The sequence below is a fragment of the Triturus cristatus genome, chromosome 3_2 (assembly GCF_964204655.1).
Source record: "Triturus cristatus chromosome 3_2, aTriCri1.1, whole genome shotgun sequence".
Classification (NCBI taxonomy): Eukaryota; Metazoa; Chordata; class Amphibia; order Caudata; family Salamandridae; genus Triturus; species Triturus cristatus.
In genome coordinates, this window is record NC_140584.1 from 16,826,091 (window position 1) to 16,849,582 (window position 23,492).

At 43.8% G+C, this 23,492-nt stretch overlaps 1 protein-coding gene across 2 annotated transcripts in view; it reads right to left on the bottom strand.

Moving 5' to 3' along the window:
* The window catches only part of KCNJ1 (potassium inwardly rectifying channel subfamily J member 1), a 328,566-nt gene that overhangs the window by 140,893 nt on the left and 164,181 nt on the right, over positions 1-23,492 (bottom strand). Inside the window, exon 1 of one of the 2 annotated variants that reach the window (XM_085647187.1) lies at positions 11,448-13,529. The exons of the other annotated variant lie outside the window; for it this stretch is intronic. The gene's annotated coding sequence lies outside the window, so the exon portion shown is untranslated. Of the gene's footprint in view, positions 1-11,447; positions 13,530-23,492 lie in introns of those variants that run through there. 2 annotated transcript variants of the gene reach the window in all.

A 23,492-nucleotide genomic window follows, 5' to 3' on the forward strand; every position in this document is an offset into this window, starting at 1 on the left:
CTCGTGGTGTTTACCCACTCAAGCTCGGGTCGTGGACAGCAGGTGCAGAGTGGGGCAGATTAGCGGTCTCCGGCTGCTGCCAGAGGTTGCAGTTGAACAAATCGAGTGTCCACGGGAGTAGCAGTCTTTAGAAGTGAAGGAAGGCAGGTCCTCCGGGGTTTTTGAGGTGCTGGCTGCAGGGCACACCAGGTTTTTGCAGGAGCAGGTTCAAAGGTAGACAGACCTGTAGGGCTGGGGCCAAGTCAGTGGGTGTCGTCCTCTTCTTAGCTCCGCACGGCTCTTCGGTCCTTCTTATCTTCTTTGTCGTTTCTGGATCTGAGGAAGCAAGGTTCAGGGTGCCCCCTAAATACTAGATTTAGGGGTGTTACAGGTAGGTAGAGGGCAGGGACCAATGGGTCCCTTCCCTGGGGTGGGTACACCCCCTATTGTGCCACCCTTCAGTGAGAGGGGGGCATGAGCCTGTCCCTGGTTGGTTAGGTCCCCCATCCTCAAGTTGTGCTTCACCTCGCCTCCCCACCTGAGAGGTGGAGTTGGCAGAGGTGGGCACACCTCTCTCCCTCACTTTTTTTTCACGCCGGTTCTCCCACCAAAAGTGGGGGGCAGAACCAGTGGGGACCATTTGCAGAAAGCAGCAAGTGGTCTGGGGAAGCTCACAAAGGCGGCATGCCTTTGTAGCCTCCCCTTCGTGAGCCCTGCCCATCCTGGGGGAGGAGACTTGGCACCTTGTCCCAGGATGTGTATTGTTTCAGGCAGCAGAGAGCAGCAGGCTCTCGACCCAGGGGTCCAGAAATATGTCTGCTGATGGCAGCCTAAGCAGCCACTCAGTCGGGACACTGGAGGTGGGTTATTTTTCAGGGGGCATCTCTAAGATGACCTTTGTGTGCATTTTTCATTAAATCCCACACTGACATCAGTGGGGGTTTAATGTGCTGAGAAGTTTGATCCCAAACTTCTCAGTTTTCAGTGTAGCCATTATGGTGCTGTGTAGTTCGTAATGACAAACTCCCAGCACCATATACTCTTAATGGCAGCACTGCACTTACAATGTCTAAGAATGGACCTAGAGGCACCCGGGCATCACGGGATTCAGGAGTGGAGAGGATGCTGAGACCGACGAACACATACCCTTATATGCGGACGACATTTTACTGTATGTCACGAACCCGGAGACGACACTCCATGCAATAATGGACAGCTGTGAGACGTATGGTATACATGCGGGTACAAAATTAACTGGGGGAAATCATACTTGTACCCAGTAGGCAAGATCGGTGGCTATAATGTCGGCCCCAGCCAACTCCAGCTGGCGCGGGAAGGCATAAAATATCTAGGGAATGAAGGACACCGTCTTGGTCACGAGTTGTACACCCCGCAAGGGTTGTCAGACACCTTCATGGTGAAGCTTCAGCTCCTTAGTGTCTTGTGTCAGCATGGAAGAGTCTCCTCTTGTTACCTAGTGAAGGTGCGGTTCTTTTACACCAAAAAGGTAGGCTCTGGGTTTTACTATAATCAATATTTTCTGAGTACGATTATGTAGAGGAGCCTAAATTAATAATTGTAACTATGCAAAATACTCCTGTTGCCCTAGGATGAAGATAGCGGTGAATTAGCACAGAGCATGTTAATCCTGTTATGCACTTCATGTGCAAGAGATTTTGCTAATAATCTTCATAAAAAATAAATGAGGCTAGTTTCAAGGAAACCAATTGACATTTATTCAGCACATAACTGTGTAAAAGATCAGTGCTAGAACCGTTATGCAGAGCAAGGTAGGACAAATGTTAAAAGGTCACTTTGCTACTTAGGCCTAGGTTGGGGATCATAACAAGACTGTACCCCACACCTAAACTTGCAAGGGTGGTTTTCAGGCAGATCCATTAATGTGGTTCTCATCCCCCTGGTGTAGGACAGCCATCAGCAGAATACAGAGACTACATTCTATCACATGTCTACTATCAACCATGCAGTTGATATTGGTCCCAATAAATCCATTGTTCAGTGCAGTGGTAACTGTTTGGATATTTTGCCTGTTGAGCATATGTTGGGCTTAAAAAGACATACAGATTGCTCTGTTTTGATTTGATTATTCATATCAATTTCATGCAAAGCTTAGTTTGTATGTAGGATAACCAGAAAACCTGACCTACTTGAGCTCTCAGAGACCGGAGTTGAGTAAAACCTGGATCTCCGGTGTTATTGCAGGCTGTGCAAAGACCACAAGCCTGAGTTTTACAGTAGTGCCATGTAATGTTTCCCGTTTCAACTATTTTTGCTGATCTCCAGCATTCACTGAAATGATTAGGCTTTAAACCCAGATGAATAGGCATATCTAAAAGCATAGAAACTGATGGCCCAATTTGCGGACCTTTCCGCAGACTTAAGTGTTATTCAGGTGCGTAAAAAGTTGCATTTGCACCGAAAAATCCAAAATCATGATTCAAACACTCATGATTTGTAGATTTTTCGAGGAAAGGGCCATGGAGTTGCTATTGACATTGAGGAGGACTCCCACAAATTCTTACCTCTACGAAGATCTCAATGGCTCATAGTCTGGTTTAAGAATGAAAAATGGATGTGAAAAATGACCAACCAGAACAATCATTTTTGACTTGAAGGAATTTCCAAACATGGAAAATATATTCTATGTGAAGAAAAAAAAGTAAAGGCGCACTTAACTTTAACAATATCCCTAAACTAACATTGTATGGACAATCGTCTGGTTTAGTGCTATGTATCCGCACAAAAAATCTCGGCCTTTCATAGACCTCCAGGCGCAGACTATTAGATAGTTTTATGAATTCGAAAACAAAAAACGTTATAAAAATCTTAGGTATAATGTTAGCTAGGACTTGTGAAATCACCCATTTGTTAGTGAATATGGCTCTGGATATTCAAATAAATGAACAGAAAAAATCATTTAAAACCGATACTAGACTAAGTTCCTTCATGCTTAAGAAATCAAGATTGACGGAAAGACCTGCCCATTTTTTGTCTTCAGAAATGGAGGCAGGGCATTTGGCTTCAAACATTGATCTAAAATGTCATAAAGAGAAATGTGGCCGGGTGTCTACTACCGCCTCGCCAGGCTATGTGGGTGGCAGATGAGATTGTAATGAGAGTCACCGGCGTGTCTTTACCCGTACGTGCCACTGGTTAAGATATCCAGTGGTTATATGCAACAACTCTTCATTCGCATCTAACTGGGGTCTCCGTCTTTCATTTTCTTCTTCGTTAATGTGGTGAACTGCGCAGTGTATGTGTGTTTGAGTGCAATGTGCTGGCTTTATCAGAAGAACTCTAGCTGCTGTGTCTTTCTGTGTTGATTGAAGACGCTTAATTGGAGCTGGTAGGACCCCGTGGCAGAGAAAAACACAAAAGAGGGAAAGAAGAAGGAAGAAAAAGGCGGGAAAACAGAGGCAGAAAGCAGGGTGAAAAGTAACTGCACGAGTGAGATAAAGAGGCAGGGAGTGTCCGTGGTGGATTAAAGAGGCATGAGGTGGAATCAGAAACGACACAACCTTGGTACTGGGCAACTGACTTCGATAAATCCAACGGCGGCTTCTGCGCAAACCTTGGGCCCTGGTCAAATTAAGTACTAGCTAAACTGATAAATCTCAAAAGAAAGAGGAAGGTCAGGCTGGCTCTATCGTCTAAAGGACATCTTGAGGAACCAAGCCTTCTCTAGAGTCTCAATAGTGCGCCCCTAGCTGACTGTCAGATTAAAGAAACCTCTTTCATTCGAGAGTCAAGAGAGGGCATGGATAATTGAATGACTTCATAATTCGGTGACCTCGTCTAGGCGTTTACATTCCTAAATATATGCAAGCTGAAATTAACTCATTACAGGCATGGTGGGTACAAAATGGATTTTCCTTTGCACTCTAAGGCTCAGAGTGTGGAAGAAAATTCAAATCATTGTGCTCAGGTTACAGTATTCTCTCTTTTGCATCACACCTGTACAATTTTACAATGACAGATTTCAGGAAGTTTGAGCTCAGGGAAAAATGTCCCAAAACAGGCAGAATTATGTTCACTAAATTCCTCTGCAACATGCCATGCTTCATTCCCAAATTGAAAACTTGGAATAGTAGGTCTTTCCCTTGCACTGTAAAAACCTTACGTCATGGTAAAGGATTTTACCATGTGAGGTAAATATCACCCCTTTTCTGACCACGTTATAATCAGAGATAGGGCGCGTCTGGCTCAGGCTTTTCTCCCCGATTCTGTAGCCAAGCAAACTATCTCTGTATCCCCTTACCACTCAGGAGATACAGTGGTTAAAATATGTGATTGGCCTTTAGCTCAAAATTCTTGTTTTCTAGTAAGTGAGAGGAAACGTATGGGTCCAATGGACTCTCCTGAACCCTTGGGAAACAGTGCGATGCAAATGGCTGCTGTTTGAAGCGCTTGTGTTTTTTGCACTATTTTTAAGCCCTGTATGCCACTTATGTCATTTTATCAACTTTTCCTAAAATTTCCCATAGTTATGCAAAAGCAAAATACACACATTTTGCATTCCCCTAAGAAACAAGTCCACTAGCATCTAGTGCATAATCAAAGTGTGTGTGAAAATACAAGGTCACCTTTGGAGATTAGGTTTGTGTGTTCTCGAATCTCTGAGCATTTTAGTGTTTTTCAGCAACCTGGGTGTGACCAACTGATTCGCTTTGTATTGCACAAAGGGTCACTGAGAATGTAGGATAAAGTGCAGATATATCAAAGAAGACGTGGCTCATCATAGGATTCTGTATGAGACCGTTGCTTCCCTGAACAGGTATTGTAGAACCTCCTGCAGTAAAAGACTTTAGACCAAAGAGCTTACGAAGATATTGCGGAAGCCTCAATGTTAATTGAAATGTTGCATCTAGTCACGAAGTGCTATAAATGTATTCAACTTCATACCCCGGCTCTTGCAAATGCTTAGACTTTTCGGTTTCCTAGTGTTCTCAATTTTAACTCATATTCCACACAGATAAATACAAAAAATGCCAATTAATTTCAAAAAGTCATAGTGTTGATTGGGCTTTGAATTTGTTGTGTACCATTATTCAGTTGCACAGTATATGCGTTTCAAATCTACTGCCACCTCCTGAGTAAACCTTGACTTACTCATCTTTCTGCACAATTATCTGCTCAATAACTGCCTCAATACTAGTTCTGTCACAGATAAAGGATGTTGGTTTTGAAGCGGTGTACCAATGAGTCAATAACTACCTCTCCTGACAGCAGGACCCATACATTAACGGCACTGATGATTAGAACCTGTTTCATCAGATCGATTGTGGGGCCTGCTCCGGGCTCATGGGCAGTTAGTGATGCCTGTGCTTCTTGTTGTTCTATCATTGGTGTTCAAGGCCGAGGAACTATTGCACTTCAATTGGAAAATGAAGTTACTCCTTTTTACACGTGACTCTCCAAGAAAGAGTCATAGGTCATACGTGGTTTGAGATGCAGCTAGTGTAAGACACGAGTAATAATATTCAATAGGTTCAGCATCCAGTCAGCACTACATATATTACAAATATTTATTTATTTACATATTGCAAACTATTGTAGTTAAAAGATGGATACAAAACCAAATGCAATTGTAGAACATATGCAGCACAGACCTGCAGTACACATAACATGCCTTCTGTGGCCAGCACTATCATACAGAGAAAGGTTCAGGCTTCTCAGTTACTTACCGTTACTCACAGATCTCAAATCTTTTACTATGGAATTGATTCATCAAAGTTATCAGGGCAAGGCCTTAGGTGGAACAACAAAGTATCAAGCTTTCCATGATGTGCTTTAGCTTTGGAAGTTAGTTTCGAGGAGTATTTGTGTGAGGAGGGAGATTGTAAGTTGTTTGAACCAAGATGCCTGAGAATCGGCAAATACGCTACAAAAATTCAATGCGTAAAGATCCACCCCTCAAACTGAACAGAAGTCCCGGCAAAATCGAAAATTATGTTTTAGTGTGCCAAACGCCGGTTTCCAAAGTCAGATAACCTTGAGGACTTCTATATACCTTAGCAGGGTCCCACAAGGTTAGTGTAGGCCCTGGCCTCTGCTCCTTTCGTCGAGAACCGCCATCTTTAGAGATACCGACCACCTGGCAGGGATCTCTGTGATAAAGATGACTCTGCCGATATCGGTGATGAAAGAGATTGTTTCTGAATTTGAAAAAACTCTCCGGCAGGGTCGGATTGGTAATGCGGGCACTCTGGCAATGGCCGAGGGACCGGTATCCGAGGTGCAGCTGTGGGCTGCTTTCCTGGGCAGCCTGGGGGGGCGATTTGGGCGGTTTCTGCATTGTTAGGATGCCGCCACAGGCCCAGTGGATGCCTGAGTGGCCTTTCTGGAGGCTGATGGGCATCCATTACCTTCCTTTTACCAACGGGAAGGAGGTGTTTCTCCCTTTCTCTCGCTCGGCAGGCTCATTAATGTATGCATATTGAGCGGGGGCAAGGGGCCTTATCAAAAGTGGCCTCGCTTGTTTTCAGGTGTGTTTCACCAGGTGTATACGAATACATTTTTTTTTAAGCCCCCCCCCCCCCCCTTTATAACATTTTGCTGAAGCAGTGTTTTGTCGAAAGGCAATATGCAAATGAGGGCCACTTGTTTTTTAATCCCAATCCAACCCTGCAGGTGAGACTGCCACACCTCGTATGTCGGTCCTAGTCAGGAAAATCCAACGACAGCTGCTTTACCTTAAATAGGGTGGGGTGTCCATCATTGTGAACTGATGGCCCAGTGGCAAATAGGCTGGCAGGTAAAGGCCAGCTGAGGCTCCACCAGTAGAAACCCGGGATTCCCCCAGTTCCAAATTGGTCTGGGACAGGTACTGCTCCCATTCTGCTAACATCTAACTGGGTTGACTGGCGTCCAAAGACAGTGCTTTGGGTTGGCATTTAAAAGCTGATCTGATCTCAGAATGAATATCCACTGTATGTATCTCACAGCCTGCAAGTCAATACCCAAAGATTTGGGATGAAGAGGAAAAATCTCTCTCTCAATCTCAGGCTGGAAAGGGGAAGATAGCAGGCATCCACATAATCAGGGGTTGATTACAGGGTGAGCCTGGGATGAACAAGGCTCATTACACCAATAGTATTAGAATGTTCTCTGCTGGTTCTTAACCCTCCTCATTACATCAATGGCATAGAGCAGACCGGTCCAGTAGGGCTGTAAGGTCCTTGTCACTATGGAATTTCTAACTTGCTTAAGGCGGCCTCTTTACTGACATTAGGTTGGTCTGTTGTGCTTTGCTTGCTCTCCTTATTAGGGACCAGCTCTCTATGCTAAACAGCTGAGCCTTCTGTTGCCTGTCATCAACACATTTGTTAAGCACCTCCCCATGGCTCAGCCATTGTCATGCCAATTAAGGAGAAAAAGCAGGACAGGCCAAATATATTGGCAGGTTGGTGCTGCTTTCTCAGTCCTGAAAGAACATTTGTCACCTAAGCTGTTTTCCCTTATCCCTAAAATTGGAAGTTCTAAGAAACATTGAATACTCCATTATTAAGTAATCCATAACATTAGCAGACATTCACTTAATTCATTTTCCCAAAATAAATCTGTTTTATTAAAATATTGGCAGCAGTGTTGTTTAGCATGTTGTGGTGACTTACTGCATTTGGGAGCACTCCTCTGTGGGTTGGTCACATTCTCATAACTACCAGCCAGGAGCACATTACAAACAGCAGATGATCTTCATACAAAGAACATTATTTTAAATACTGGGGGAGTGGCAAGCATTCATTCATTGTTCTAAGTTTACAAACGGTGTAAGCTCATTTTGGTTTAAAGTTTCTGAATTGATGAGCAAAAACCGAACTAAATGTGACACGCATTCTAGTCAAATAGCTAAGTAGAAACCCGTATTATTGTAAGAAAACCCTCGATAATGGCTGGCTTCGCATGTCAAAGCATCTGATCCACCAGGATCTGAGTTCAAAGCTTCAGACCCATGGATAAAGGCACCCCGAATACACGCTTCCAAAGAGAGCAGTAAACTGGTTGTTTTGCAGGTCAGAGGGTTCCAACTTTAAAGACCCGTTGAACCTTAACCCTAATATCCGTATTATCCCACATTATCTCTGTCGGGGGGGGGGGGTTGGGTTCTTTAAAGAAGATTTGGCTCTATTTCCCCCTTTTTTTTTCATTCCTCAAAACGTGACCATACATTCCTTTTAAACTTTGGTTTATGCGATTCTGTTCCATTAACTTCGTGCCTAAACATACCAAATCAATGTGATATCAGCAGCTGTAAGTGTCCAGTAGGTTGACTCGAATGTATGACGTTACTACGCCATCCATCACATAAACCAAAGTTTAAAAGGCTTTAAAAAATAACTTGAAGGAAATGGCACGTAGTGCTCACTGTACTTCGCAGTTATTCTGGGATGATGACAAAGTGTTGTTTCTTTTAACTGGTTGTGGTGATTCATTGCGCGTGCATTGGTAGACGAAGCAATAGGATTAAGAAAAAAAATAATGTGGTCCAGAAATGGAGAAAGTAGGAGTCAATTGTTCTAGTCATTGGTCCAAGGTGGAGTGGCATAAAAATGAAAAGCAAAAGTACTTTGGAGGAGGAATGTGTTAGAATGTGTGTGCCCAATATTGCACCACTGCGCCGGATCTAGGCCACCAGTTCAGCATATTCACAATACACAACACAGAGTCAGTGATAGCGGCCCTGCAGTTGTGGTCAATCCAGTTAAAGTAGATGGAAAGTGCCTTTTTGATTGCTAATCATCTTGCTGCTCTTTGATAAATATGCATGAAGCTTTGAACAATAAAAAGTGCTCATCCAAGTAAGATTGACTCTAAAGTCCCGTGCGAATCAGATAAAGTTGAGGAAAGTTATGCGGGAGTCACAACATTTGTGTTTTCCACTCAGATTCCTATATGAAAGATTTGACAAATGATCGCTACAAACAATCTGCAGAAGCATTTGCACCAAACTTGTCACTATGACAGAGGCTTTGCATTCTGTGTGCTTTTTGTGTGTGTTTTTAATAAGCATTTTAACATTTATCACATATAAAAAGTGGAATCTGAAGGGTTGTCAGGAGCTAATCATATTACCTCTGAAAGCCATTTTATCTTGGTCTACTACTCTTAATGATAAAATGGGCTTTTGTAATTCTGGTAGGCCAAGGTATGGCAAATATTTAAACAAATATACCAGACTTTGACAGCTTTGTGAATCGGTGACTGAAATATCAACCTTATGTGTCCAATCATGCCAAGTTGTGCCCAAATAAAGCATTACATGCCCAGCGAGTTTAAGAAATGTTTACCTCTATTAAAATACTTCTAGGTAAATTCAACGTTTGGCAAGATAATCCACCCGTTGCTGAGATGAAACAGTGATTGGCCACGATTTCTGAATTCATACCTAGATATTCCTACATTTTGTCAGCTATTGACACCATTGTGTTGGACCAAAGGTGGTGCTTGGCATAAGATACAACTTAGGCTTTTTGAATACATCAGTAATCAACTCTGTCAAAAAATGTTTTGGTAGGTTCAGAAACAAATCCCAGGTATGCATACAGAGTGCAGACCTCTCAGTGTATATGTGCACACATAACATCATGACCTACTTAAATGGTGCTCCCTTTCCTTTTCAGTGCTCTTTACATGTCACTGTGACCCATAAGATGGATGGGATGTTAGCAAATTCTTCTTGAATGACTTGTGCCATCAGTAGTCTTTTTCAGTTGACTCTCTGTTCATAGTGGGGGCCACATTATCAAATGTGCACTCCCAGCATGAGGCTCACTTAATTAGCTTTGCCATTCTGGGGTGGCTATGTTGTATTACAGAAGGGATTACAAGGGTATTTCTGGTATATCGACTGGGGCATTAGATTATTTTCATGGAGATGTTGTGTTCCTATGCTTTTGAGGGAACCACATTTGCCCTTATCCATGCCCCCATTGCAAAAAAAAACTACAAGGTATGCACTGAATGTCTGCAATTCGAGGTGTGGTGCATTTAGCATGCAGCTGGGGACAATGGGACAGATGGGAGGGGCATTGAGGATCACTTGACCTCTACTCCTCCGGTGGGGCTCCAGCCACCTCTTGGAAGAGACTGAGGTGCAGATGCACACCACCTGCCACCGTGGCCAAAGGTACACAAATGGGATGTGGACATGCCCACGATGAACTTTGGCCTTGGAGGAGGCTCTCTCTGTATGTGTGTTAATATATATGCAGGAGCCCACACTTTCTTCCAGGATAGTGTTTGGCAGGCATTGTGCCCATGTGCACACCAAATATGCATGTTTGCACATAGAAGCTGAGGGCCTTTCCGATAATTGGGACCAAGATTGTTTTGCAAATTGAGCAGTTCCACTGCACAAACTTACATCTGCTGAAGTGTAGTGGTGTTTGAAACCAGCTCTGCCACACTTGCTTGAGTTGGCAACAGATGAGATGAGCTGCGAGAAAATCAAGGCTTTTCTAAATAGCGCACAGTGCCATTCAATTGGCGAATAAAACATTACTACATGAAAATATACAAAAACGGAAGCCGATTACAATTCATTTTACAAACAATATGTTAGAGGAATTCTTATGTGATAACGAAGCAGGGAGGGGTTTCGCCATTGAAAGTGGTCCTTCTTAGGCCCTTATTACGAGTTGTGCAGAAGAGAGGGGTATTTAACACACAAATACCATGGCGGGGTAGGGGATTTACCAGATGCGGTAAAAACATGCTATTCTGAGTTTTTAACTTGGAATGAATAACAAAATGCTTTATTTTTATTTATTTTTTAAATGACCGAATTACACATTTTTCTCCCCACCGCCTTACAAAAACATTTCGTCTGGTTTAGCCTGCTCACAGCTAGAAGGGAGAAACAGCAGAGGGTGAGAACTATCGCGCTCAGAATTCCGATCCAGTGCAAAGTTGTTTAAAAGGCCTCGAACCTTAACCTCGCCCCCTTATTATAGGGGTCTTCGTTAGTGATAAGGTGCTAAATAAACTGAGAATTTTGGAAACCAGCTAAGGTCGATGCAGAGAAAATGTGAGCGACCCAAAGGAAATGAATGCCATTAAAACACCAAAAAGCTAGTACAAAATTAACTCATTTTTTTCACGTGCGACTCGTTTTGATGAAGCAATCCTCCACAGCTTTCAAGGGCAAGGAGAGCTGGTTAGAGCTGGAAACTCAGAGAATAATGTCCGCGTGGGCAGCGGAGCGTGCCATGAGTCTGCCCTTTGCCCTCCGGTGACTGAGCTAGGAGCGCACGTGCATCTCTTCACAAAGCCTTGCCTTCCCGGACAGAGTTCAAGTGGAAAACTTGCCATTTTGACGACTCACATCGAGTATGTGGAAGGTCAGGGGGTTGCGATGAGGTGGGAGCTGGAGAATGTGTGCACGAACCTAGTATTACAATCAGATGCATGCGTTACAACGGAATGTTTTTTCTTCGCATTGCCCTTACCTCGATCTTGCCTTTACCCCGCTTTTTCGTTTTTTTTGGGGGGGGTGGGGGAGACCCCCCAAGCCCCCGTTCTTTTTTTTTTTCCTTTTTCTTAGGTCTTCGCCGACACTAACGAAGGACTGACGCTTTTTTTTCGACCAGGAAGACGTTTTTCGGTGATGACGTTGCTTGCGTTCCAAAGACGTCGTTGAAGCAATACGCGTTGTGAAGACGTTTACGAGGTAAGTGTACCGTTGTAAACGTAACGCGGGCGTAAACGTGGTAAAGGCTGTTTCCCCAATCAGACCTCAAATCCCTTGTGTCGGATCTTTTCCCGTGTCCTACAATTGTAGGGACCATCTATTTTAGATGATCAAATGAGAGACAGCTTGTGTTCTCTCCAGTGTGCCCACATTGCAGGAGCGATAGTAATGGCTTAGGTCTATTTCCCCCCTGTCCAAACACTAGTGTGTGCTCTACTGACCGTGGGGCTGTGTACAGGGCAGGGCCGAGGTGGCCCGACCGGTCAAGTTTTATTTTTGCCTCTCTACACAACCCCAGCAGCAGGCAGCGCGGGGACCTTAACAGTAGATGTGCTTCCAAATGAAATGTTCAGCTTATTTCAAACATTATTCACCTCAAATTGAAGCACAAGGAGTGCGTCTCAGCACGGTGAAGCGAACTTTCGCATTTCTTTTCAAAATGAGTGAGACCTGAACCTGATGCACAATAATAATAATGTTGCACAGTGTACTGTTTAAATAGTTTGCCATCTATCTATTTTTTTGTTCAAAATCTGTGGTTTTAAACGCAGATTATTATTTTAAATATGTTTTCTCATGGTACTCTCTCGAACGAATCTCTTGTCCCTGAGCTGTTCATCTCTGTCACCACCTCACTTGAAATCGTTTCGCACCTTCAGAGACCCTCCACCAGGGTGTGACCTCCTTTCCTTGCTGTTCACTGATTGTGGTTTAAGCTTTCTTGCTATGGTCTGAGTGCTACACAATCCAACACACACTCGCGTAACACCCTCACTCATCAATGAGAACCCGATTGTGTTGTGATACGAATACTAACGTGCAGGCACCAACAATGACTGGAGACACAGTGACTGGCATGAGTATACTGGGGCAAGGGGAGTGACTTGGGGAACCAGGACACTGACACGGCGACAATCGTGGGACATGCGCACTGGGGCACCTGGATAACGAGTGACAAGCTGAGCGCATTGATCAGACTGATATGGAAATACTCACTGAAACATGAGCTCGAGGACACTGGCACAGACACTCTGACACGAGAAACACTGGGAAACAGGGCAAGGGGGCACGATTACCGGGTGAATGACATTAAGATAGTGACATAGACAAAGGGAAACTGGCACATGGGTAGTGATATGAGAATGGAGCCGCGGAGACACCAGGACTAACACTGACAGATTGACACCGGAACAGTGACATGCGAACACTAAACATAGAATGCTGACAATGGGTCAATTGTGCATGAACACTCGACAGGCTCAGGCCATCACATGGTACACATCTGACACCGAGACACTAACTTGGTGAGGTGGATATGGGGACAGAGTTCTTAAGACACTCACAATGAGACCATGACATTGATGATGGGACACTGACAAAGGTACAGGGACCCATTGTGTTAGTGACAGTAAATCGCTGGCACAGGGTTACTTATATGTGTACATTCAGATTGACTTACTGACATGCACAGAGGGAACCTGGCACAGGACACCGGTGCAGGGACACTGAAAAAGGATGATTGATGTGCTAAGAAACACAGGGGCACATGCCCATGGACCCAGCGAAACGCACAGATGTCATCACAAGGACACTGGCACCATGACAGTGATGCTGAAATGCTGATAGAGGGCCTAATGGCCTCAGATGTTCTTTCAACCCACAAGAGCCTACTCTCATTAAAGTACAAATGCCCAATGCTATCCTTTGGAAATAACCTTTCTATTCAGCGCTATGCAATCACCGCAACTATGTAATGTGTGCACTTTTTTTTATTTCTTTCACAATACACATGAAAGTTTCAACGCTTGACCCATTCTTAAGAGGACACATCCCGTCAAGGTGGGCCAATTTAAGAGATCTTGTATATGTAAACTGAAATGACCAATCGTGAAAATGCTTCACTGTCCCCTCCTGCTTATGCAGTCTGACTCTCCTTCAGCCTCTGTTCCTCTATTCATATCTACTCGACTCGTGTACAACTCGACAAGGACATTACCGAATAACCTCTACTAGCAAATGATCCGACATACCCCATCCCTATTTGGGAGAAGCTGATAGGAGGGTTGGTGTTTGTGCTCAGCTCAGGCAGCTCACATCCTATACAGCAGGATGCAGTCTGGACTGAACTTTTACCATGCCCATTCTGCTGTGTAATAAATGATGTGGCCTGTTGTTTCAGCAGTATGTATCATCACTGCCAGCTCCCCTTGTGTCAAGGGGTCAACACCAGCGAGACCGAACATGTGGGATTTTCGGACTTTGCTCTTAATTGGAAAAGTGGAGTTTCCGAGGTTCATATGATAAATTGTTAGCTTCAAAGGTAACAACTGCCTTTGGTCGATGTTCATAGCATGAGTTGCTAGCTCTGCTCACTCTCCTCGGTACACATAATAAAGCCTTGCTACTATAACATGTTACTACATGATAGTGCATGGCCATTTTAAAATATACATTCTTTTTTGATGGTATGAACACTACAAACAGTTAAGCAACACAATAAAACTCATGTTATCTACTTCGCAGGGATAGAAGAGCGAGTGGACTAGCCAGTAAGCAAACCAGTAAGAAGGAAGTAAACACCAAGCCTTGCATAGCAGCATTAGGGAGGGAGCCATGGGTATGGCTCCTTATTATCGACTTGGGAATATTGTTGTACCTTAATATCCTAGCCAAAGTATTGTGGTCCATAGATTTCGTCAGGTTAGTAGATGTAGAGTTTCCACGCCTCATGTATGTACCTTGACAATTTGTACATATCTTCAAGGTGCATTGATTATATGTCTCTTCGAGCGTGGCTGAGGAGTTTAACAATAATACATTTGTACTTCCCTTTTAATATTTCCTCTTCAATAATTTGGTTATGATATTAAGGTATCGCAACATTTCCAGACCACTACCATCCTCCAGAATAGGCTTTCCATACGGCTGTTATGACATCCCTGCTGTTAAGAGAGAACCCCCAAATCCAGATTAAAATGGTGTTTAAATTCTGTGCTGCCTCGAGGATTGGTTATTCCTACTCCAAAATGCACAATGTATGACTAGTTTTTACAAAATTTCCATAGGGAAGATCATCTTCTGCTTCTGATGCTGTATTTAAATAAGCTTTGCTTTCAGCAAGGACGCTGGCTTTGAAGAATATGTTCGCAGTATCTTTCAAGACATTGCTAATGAGACCCTTCACCCACACTAACGTTATCATCTTTTAACGACTGTGTTTGGCTCAATGACCCACCTCACCCGTCCCAAAATCCATTTGACATTGTTGTTGTCACCAGCCACCATGCCCCCTGAACATATGCTCCAGGGTCCTAGCTTGCTAAGGGGCCTGCACACTGCAGGCCAAGGCCTCGATCTGAGCAGTCCGTTCATCCTGGTTTGGGTGCAAACTCTTGTTTGCGCGCAAAACAGGATTAGTGTGGATTCATAAATTGCAGGTGTTTGCACCATGATTTGTAGTGCTTGAACCATCTGAAAATTACAGGATCAAATAGCAGAAGTGCAGTGTTCGCAGACGTTGGAAATGTATGCATCATTATTGTGTTATTCCCCATTTCCGAGTTAAATGGCACAGCAATTGCACACAATTTCAGTGGCCTGGTCGTGACTGGGCCATGGTGTTTAATGCTGCAGATTTCAGAATGCGTTCATATGTGCGTTTTGGTGTCACGCCGAAATAGTGCCACTAGCCTGAAATGTATTGTAATGGCTTAGGTTTTTCTGAATTTATTTGAAAGGTGCTTTACTTAAAGACTGCCTCAACTCTCATCAAACTTAGAGGAAGTGGAGCACTCTTGCAAGACAATTATTTAAACAGCAATAATTATTACTAAAAACCGTGTAATGGTATTTGACTTAAACGTCTATTCAGTTAGCATCTTGTAACATTGTCATATCAATATTATTAAAAATAATCTTATCGTTATTATTTAAAAAAAATGGGAACATTGTGAAATCTCGAGTAGCATTAAAATGAAAAAAAAGCTCCTTGCACCAGAATTCTTCGTCTAATAATGGAGTAGAAACACATCTTGTGGCACCCGTGTGTTCACAACTAGATAGGTAAGCGTAAGTATTGTTCTCGATATTTCATTTTTTGTACAGTTAAGTTTTTATTTAGAAGGGGGAATAACGGAGCTTGATGATTTATATGACCGTAGTTACTTCGCTTGGCATGAAAATACCGGCAACACCAGTAAGCTGACATTGAAGTGAGTTCCCAAGTCTGGGCTCAGGCGTAATAATGGTCATTATTAACTCCCCGGGTACAGCAAAGAGGACCTGGAACTATCGTGGGTGTTAGGGCCCGATCAGGTCCCTTTTTCGCCCACCACTCCTTTTTCTAGGGTGGTCAGGTAAGCTTGAAGTAGTGGTACGGGAGGTGCTGCAGTACCGCTGGATAACCGTGAGTGATGTCCCATAGAAATTCAGTAAACAGAGTGTATGTACTTCTTGTCGTATATACGTGTTAAATACACAGGCCATGATTTAGAGGACTGAGGACGGGTAAACGGTCACAAACATGACTGATATCCTATACGCAGTATTACATGTGCCATGGGATATCATGCACTTGTAATAGGATGGACAGGAAACCCATCACATTTGTGATGGAGTAACCACGCGACACATTCTAAAGGCTAAGGGGCCGATTACGATTTCACTCGGAAAGCCCTACGGCTGACTCAGTCCTGTAGAGCTTTCCGAGCGACTCGCGCTCTGATGCTCCGTGCGACCGAGTGCGAAGAAATTGAGCACTGACGGACTCGTGGCTCAGAGTCTAATTGAAGTCTATGGAAGCCTGTTGTGTACATGGGCTCCCATGGAGTTTAAAGTTAGGTCGCGGAAAAGGGCACCCCCTGTCGTAAGGACGCCTCGGTGCTAGCCTCCCCACCCATGCATTTGGAAGGGTCCCCCCCAGTGACCGAGTTGTAGGGCTACGGGTGAAGGGGGGCCCGCTACAGCCCCCCGAAGTCCGTTTCCCAATGCTGTCACGAGTCAGAGGCTCTGACTTGATCTAACTGCTCGACGTGTGCATCGTACTTGGTCACTCGGAAATCGGCCCCATTGCGCTGTCGCGTTGGCCATGTCGGAGTCGTCCGGAGGGCCTCTGTGACGGGTACGAGTCGCTCGGAGAGCAAGGCTATATTCGCATTGTATTTGCCCGCTCGTACAGCGGTATGAGTGGTCCGAAAATCACACTTACGACTCGCACTCGCTCCTGACGGATGCCATCAGGAGCCCTACTGAGCAAGATCGTAATCGGCCCCTTAGTGTTAGACACATTTCCTGACCAACTGTTAATTATTTTAACAGTTTGCTTTTGCTTTCTCTGGCTGCAAAGAGAGAGCATTTTGTAAATGACACCCTTGCTTGGGTATAGGTAGTTGTGAAAGATGGCTAAACTATGTCAAACATTTTATAAAAAAATGTATATCAAACAACTGCTTTCTTTACAATCTTAATTTAGCAAGTCTTTCAAAATAAATCAAACGTATGTAAAGTACCAATAAAGCACTTTTCCCCTGTAATCCTGAAGAGTGAATGGAACAAACATTTTAGTAGTGTCAAACCAAATCAAGACATATTCAATCTATTTCGTTTGTGCATACAAAGTTTAAATCGCTCTGATGTATTAGTTCCCATTTGCAATATGTCCAAAGCATTAAAACTCTCCGGAGACAGCAAAACCGCACCACATTTCTATCATCAAAATACTGGTTCTAAAAGTGTGGACAAAAATGTGCAAAAGGATACAGTAACTGTACTACTGCCTGTCATGTCTTACTTTTAAGAAACAAAGTAAATCAGGAGGCAGTGCCAAAGGTCCTGGTTTTTGGCATTCATTCCATTTTGTTTCACAGTTTTATATTTTATGATATTTCTAACACATTGGTTCCCTTCACCGTACAGATAAGTGGTGATGCATTCGTTCCTGGCCCTTTTACATCCATGTTTGGATTCTTCATAGGTAGGGTGTCAGAAATACAGTGCTTAATAAATGTATCACTCTGGTAGGCGCTATATTACATAAAAATGAGTGTCTTCATTCTAATATTAATTTATATTAGATTTAACAAATTCTTTTTTAAATCATACTGGTTAACATGCAGCACTCTCACACAACAAATATTAGGTGATTGCAAATAACAGGTGCCTCATGCTTGCATTAATCAATTTGTATGAATTATCACGTCACTTTGGGAATGGGGTGGCTCCACGTTTTGGAAGGTGGTACGCAAAGAGCATCTCATCTTCCGACTGCAAGGATCTCTGCTAGTGTATATCATGCACACACTGTCATTTAGAAGTGTCAAACTTGGAAGAGGTGAAGTTGGGAAAATTAATCAAGGCGTTGGGTCAGCATGAGCTCTGTGCTGCAAGAGCTCTTTCCGCATTTGGCAGTGTTAGGCATGGGAATGCCAAACCACTCCATGTTAGTCGAACACACTGTTTCCAGTTGTGGGCTTTCTTTAACACATTATTGCATTCTGTGAGTTCTTTGTTGTTTATTTTCAATAGCATTTGTAAGAAATTGGGTTGTTGGTTGACTGGGGTGTGACCCCTGGCCAAGCAACAACCACAATCCTTGTCAGAGTGAGGCACAAGTCAACCCTAAATTAACCTGTGCTCAACACTCTGGTAACTTGGCACATAGCAATTAGTTTTAATTTAGAGGCAATGTGTAAAGTATTGTGCAACACTTCAAACAGTAATAAAATGGAAAACGCCACACAAAAAGGATTTCACACCAAGTTAGAAAAACAGAGTGATTTTTAATAAATTAAAACAAGACCAAAACGACAAAAACTCAATCAGTAGAAATGGAGACATGTAATTCAAAGATTTCAGAGAAAATAGCAGCAAAAAGCACAAAGCATCAACTGTGGATATGTGGTCACGCTAAACTATGACAAAGTCACTTGCTATGGGAAGTCCAGCATTGAGGATGTGTTGAGCAGTCTGGTCAATGCGCTAGTTCTGTGGAGCTGTGAGGCTGCGATGCGGAGTTCGGCATCATCGTTGAGGCTGCCGTTGACAAGGGATGCGAGGGCCTGCGCCAAGGATGCGTATTGCAGTGCCGGTTCCAATGGGGCGACGGGCTGCAATGTGGGTCTTTCCGGCACTACAGATCAATGCATAAGTGATGCGTCAGTTTCAATGGGGTTTCACCATGCAATAGAGGATCAGTGTTGGTTCTGTTAGATCCACAGAGGCTGGGAGAGCATCTTAGGCCAACCTCCAAGGGTACAAGACTGGGGTGGCACCACTTGGCAGGGTGGACTCACAGATGGAAGAATCCAGGTTTTGGGGTTGAAATGTTTGGAGCCTTGTATCCCTAAGGTTCCAATCAGGAGGCCATCCAACCAGCCCTTGGAGTCATCTGGTGGTCATGGGCTAAACAGATGCAAGTCCAGTCCTTCTCACCCAAGATAGAGGGCAGCAGGTCAGGGCAGCAGTGCAGGAGTCCTTCAAAGCAGAAGTCCAGCAAAGTGGCAGTCCTTTCAGCCGCACAGCAGGCCTTCTTCCTTGCAGATAATCCAAAGGTCCAGAATTGTACTGAACAGTTGGTGTTTGAGGTCCAGGTTGCACCTTTGAAGTGGAGAGAAGTTAAGAGGCATGCCTTGGAAATGCACAGGTGCCCTTCCTTCCTTGTCCTGGCTCTCTACTAAGTACAAAGGTTATGCGGCCCTTTGATTGGAGGCAGGACACACCCATTCAAATGTAAGTGGGGCAGTGCCCAATATTATTTGATGGAGATGCTGCAACAAAACCAGTGAAGCACAAACTCATACAAGAGTTCAAAAGAACATTTTTACTTGAAGAATTTCAATTTGAAAAGGTGTCCTCATTAACTGCTGTTGTTTTGGATTATATGTCACAATTGTGAATGGTCAAGATTTCATCCATGCAAAACTTTGGAGTGATCGTTCAGACTGTTTGACCGATATCAAAGTCAGTGTGCACCTTGCAAGAACTGCACATTGTCTTTGGCAGTTATCTTGAACTATCTGTCAAAGAATGTGAGAGAATCAGACAAATGTATACAAGTGGAACAATTGACCTTGCCGACATCGAAAATTCGACACATATACCTCTGCAACTTGATAAATTCTGGTCATCAACATCGAACATGATGAACTTGGAGATGTTTACTCGCCAAAACATTTCTGATGCTTCAGTGAACACTGAATTTCCAATTATTGCAAGTGGAATGATTGTCAATCAGGAGTTGGTGAGATATAATCAAAAGGTGCAGGCCATATTGTTTAAGAACTTAACAGCAAATTGGAGGAAGCTGACCTTTGTGAAATGGTTCCAATCGAGTCATTGCTACTGACAAATGACACAGATGTTATTATTGTGCTACTTAGATATGTTACAATGTTCATAAGTCACGGATTGTAAAAGTTATGAATACGTTATGGAACTGGTGACAAGAGCAGGAGTGGCTGGCATTGCTAGCGGGTGAATGGATGGGCCTGATGAGTCACAGGGGTGTCTCGGGGAAAAAAATAAAAATAAAATTAAACTTACCTTTCTGCCATGTCTCGGGTCTTCTCTGCTCCTGCTGTCCTGCTCTCCTGCTTCTGACAAGAACGTGAAGCAGGCAGCCAGGATCCCTCCCCTAAGCCAATCACAACGCTGCAATTGCAGTGTTGCGATTGGTCAGGATGGCACCCAGCCAGGGGCTAGTGAGGTGGGCATGTTCTCCACGCAGGTTGCAATGCAGCCTGCATGGAGAAGGGTAGAGTGCGCATGACTCGGTTGGGTGGCCCGAGAGGGCTGACCAAACAGTCTTTGCACTCTCAGGAGTGGGCAAACCACTCCTCCCCTGCCCTGCTCAAAGAGCAGAGCAGCCCTGCCCACCCACCCACCCACATGCCCGCAGTGCACAAAGCAAACATAAAATGGTAATAACTAAAAGTTATTTCCATTTTATGTTTTGGCTTTCTCCAACTGGGAGAAAGTATTGGAGCGACGCTCCTCCACCCTAGTGGAAAAGCTGTCCCTGGAGAAAATACACTTAATCCTGCTTCGTATCCTGTACACAAAACTTGATCCAGAGCTGCCCAGTATTCTTATCCAGGCACGTAGTCTTATGGGTGATGACACTATGAGCAAAGTTGGAACAAAGCTTGGAGCTTTAACTGCTGAACCTGTTATTTTAATGGGTACTTATAGAGCTCACAGCTACTCAAGAAGAGTGTCCTGGTGCTAAGGGCCTCATAATAGGACTGTTACTGTAGCTGAGAAGAGGGAAGGATTAAGGTTGTTGTGGAAATAACCAGGTTTTCAGCTGTTTCCTAAAGGTGAGTAAGTCAGACACCTGTCTGAGAGATATAGGCAGGAGGTTCCACACACGGGCAGCCTGAACTTGGAAGGAGCGGCCAATGGTGCAGGTACGGAAAAACTTAGGAACAATCTCCTGCTGCCGAGAAGAGAATCTCAGGGTTCTGGTAGGGGCATACTCTAGAACTCTCTTCCTAATACAATGAGCGCCCATTTCATGAAAAGCCTTGAAAGCCAAGATCAAGGCTTTGAAGCGGATTCTCTTCCAGACGGGAAGCCAATGCAAAGCTTTCAGGTGAGGCAAAATCCGAGCTCTGGGACCCAACATGAGGATCGCCCTGGCGAGCGCATTCTGGACTACCTAAAGCCTGCTTAGTAAATACTCGGGGAGACCCTGGTACAGAACGTTTACATATTCCAGCCTGGAGACAATGATGGCTTGGACCATGGTCTTCCTGTGGGTAATGGATAGTAGAGGGAGAACTTTCTTTAGCATTCGTAGAAGGCCAAAACAGGATCCCACAACTGCCTGAATTCGAGCTTTCATGGAGAGGGTGATGTCCAACTTAACCCCCAGGTTCTTTACTGTATTAACTGGGTTTGAGGGAGATGGCATGTCAGATGGCCACCAATTTCACCAGTTGTCATGAGGAGAAGAGCCGAAGAAAATTATTTCGGATTTCGCAGGGTTACATTTTAATTGATTATCCCTGAGCCAAGTAAAGACCCGTCAGGCATTTGTTGATCTTCTCATCTAAGAAGTCCTCGCCCTTGTCACATGTGAAAAACAGCTGTGTGTCGTCAGCATACAAAATAATTGTTGCGCCGCTTTCTTCCGCTAATGGGTCCAGGGGGGCCATGTATAGATTAAACAGTGTTGGGCTCAAGATGTAACCCTGAGGGACACCCACCTGCATGGGGGGAATGGAGCCGCAAAGGGAGGGGCCCAGATCTCTTGGTGTCTATCCTCCAAAAAGGAGGTGAACCATTTGAGCACCATGCCCACCAGGCCGCACTCCTGGAATCTGTGCAGGAGACGGTCATGGGGCAGGTGTCAAAGGCTGAAGAGAGGTCTAGCAAGATCAGCTAATATTTCCTTGATTGACCCAGAAATTTCAAGCAAGGCAGTTTCTGTGCGGAAGTTGGATCTAAAGCCAGATTGGCTATGGTGGATCAAATTATTAGTTTCCATGTATTCAGTGGTCACCAAATTCACATACCTCAAGGGCTTTAGAGAAGAAAGGAAGGAGTGATATCGGTCTGTAGTTGGAAGTTACCCATGGATCGGCAGAGGGTTTTTTTAATAGTGGAAGGATTTTTGCTTTTCTCCATTTGCCTGGCACCTGGCCCGTCTCCAGCGAGGAGTTAAGGACAGTGTTGATGGCAGGGTTAATGATCTCTGCTATGGATGCCAGCACTTTAGCCGGACAAGGGTCAGAGGGAGAGCCAGACTTAAGGCCTTTCAAAATCACGAGGGACGTTTCCACCGGGATAGGGGGAAACTGTGTGAGAGGGAGGACCCCCGATATGGACTCTGGAGGGTAGCGTGATTATACTACCGCCCTTTGTCCTGTTGGATTCTGTAAAGGAGTCTTGAATAGTTTTAATTTTGTCGAAAAAGTATAGGGCAAGTTGATTGGTCCATTCACTAGTGGGGGTGAAAACTCTGGTGACCGCACTCAGGGAGGAGAAATTTTTCACTATTTATAAAATGTCCTTACTTTGATTCTCAGCTGCCTCAATTTTAGCTGAGAAGATTTTTTTTTTCTCTGCATACATTTTATTGTAGTGGACCTTTAGAGCTTTGTAATAGGTTTCTTTATACTCAGACTTGAAATTTTTCCGCCATGCTCTCTCCAGTCATTTGCACTTTCCTTTGCTCTTCCTGAGAGCTTTGTGAAGTTTCTAAAAGGATTTGCTGAGACAGAAGAAGAAAGACGTAGGAAAATACCTTGCACGAGTGTGGAAAATGAGTTCCGACTGTCACCCATTTGACATTCTTCGGTACAGTGAGTTCAAGAGATGAGTTCCGCTAAGTGACCTTCCCCAGACATCAACTTCTTTGTGTGGATGCATTAAAAGAACGTACTACTTAATCAGAAGATGTTTAAATGTTTTGGATCATGCATATGTAGAGAAAGATCTGTGTGAATTTGTTTGGGAAGATATTGATCAGGTGCTAAAATCTATGACATTTCTAAAGCCTTCACCAACAGAACACCCACATGTACTTGCAAAACCTGTGCTACAAAAAGATGTCCCTGTTCATATGCTCTTCTCAAATGCTCAACATTCTGCAAAAGTACCACGAACGATTGCCTAAACAATTAAATAAAGTGAACTATGAAAATGTGTCTAAAACAGGAGTGATAGAATTTCTTTTCTCATATTTATATCATAAACATTGTTTGTTGTATACATAAAAGGATTAAAAAACATTATTTGTTTCATTTATATATCTTGCATATAGTCATGTGATCAACATTTTAAAAGCAAGCACAAACGCACT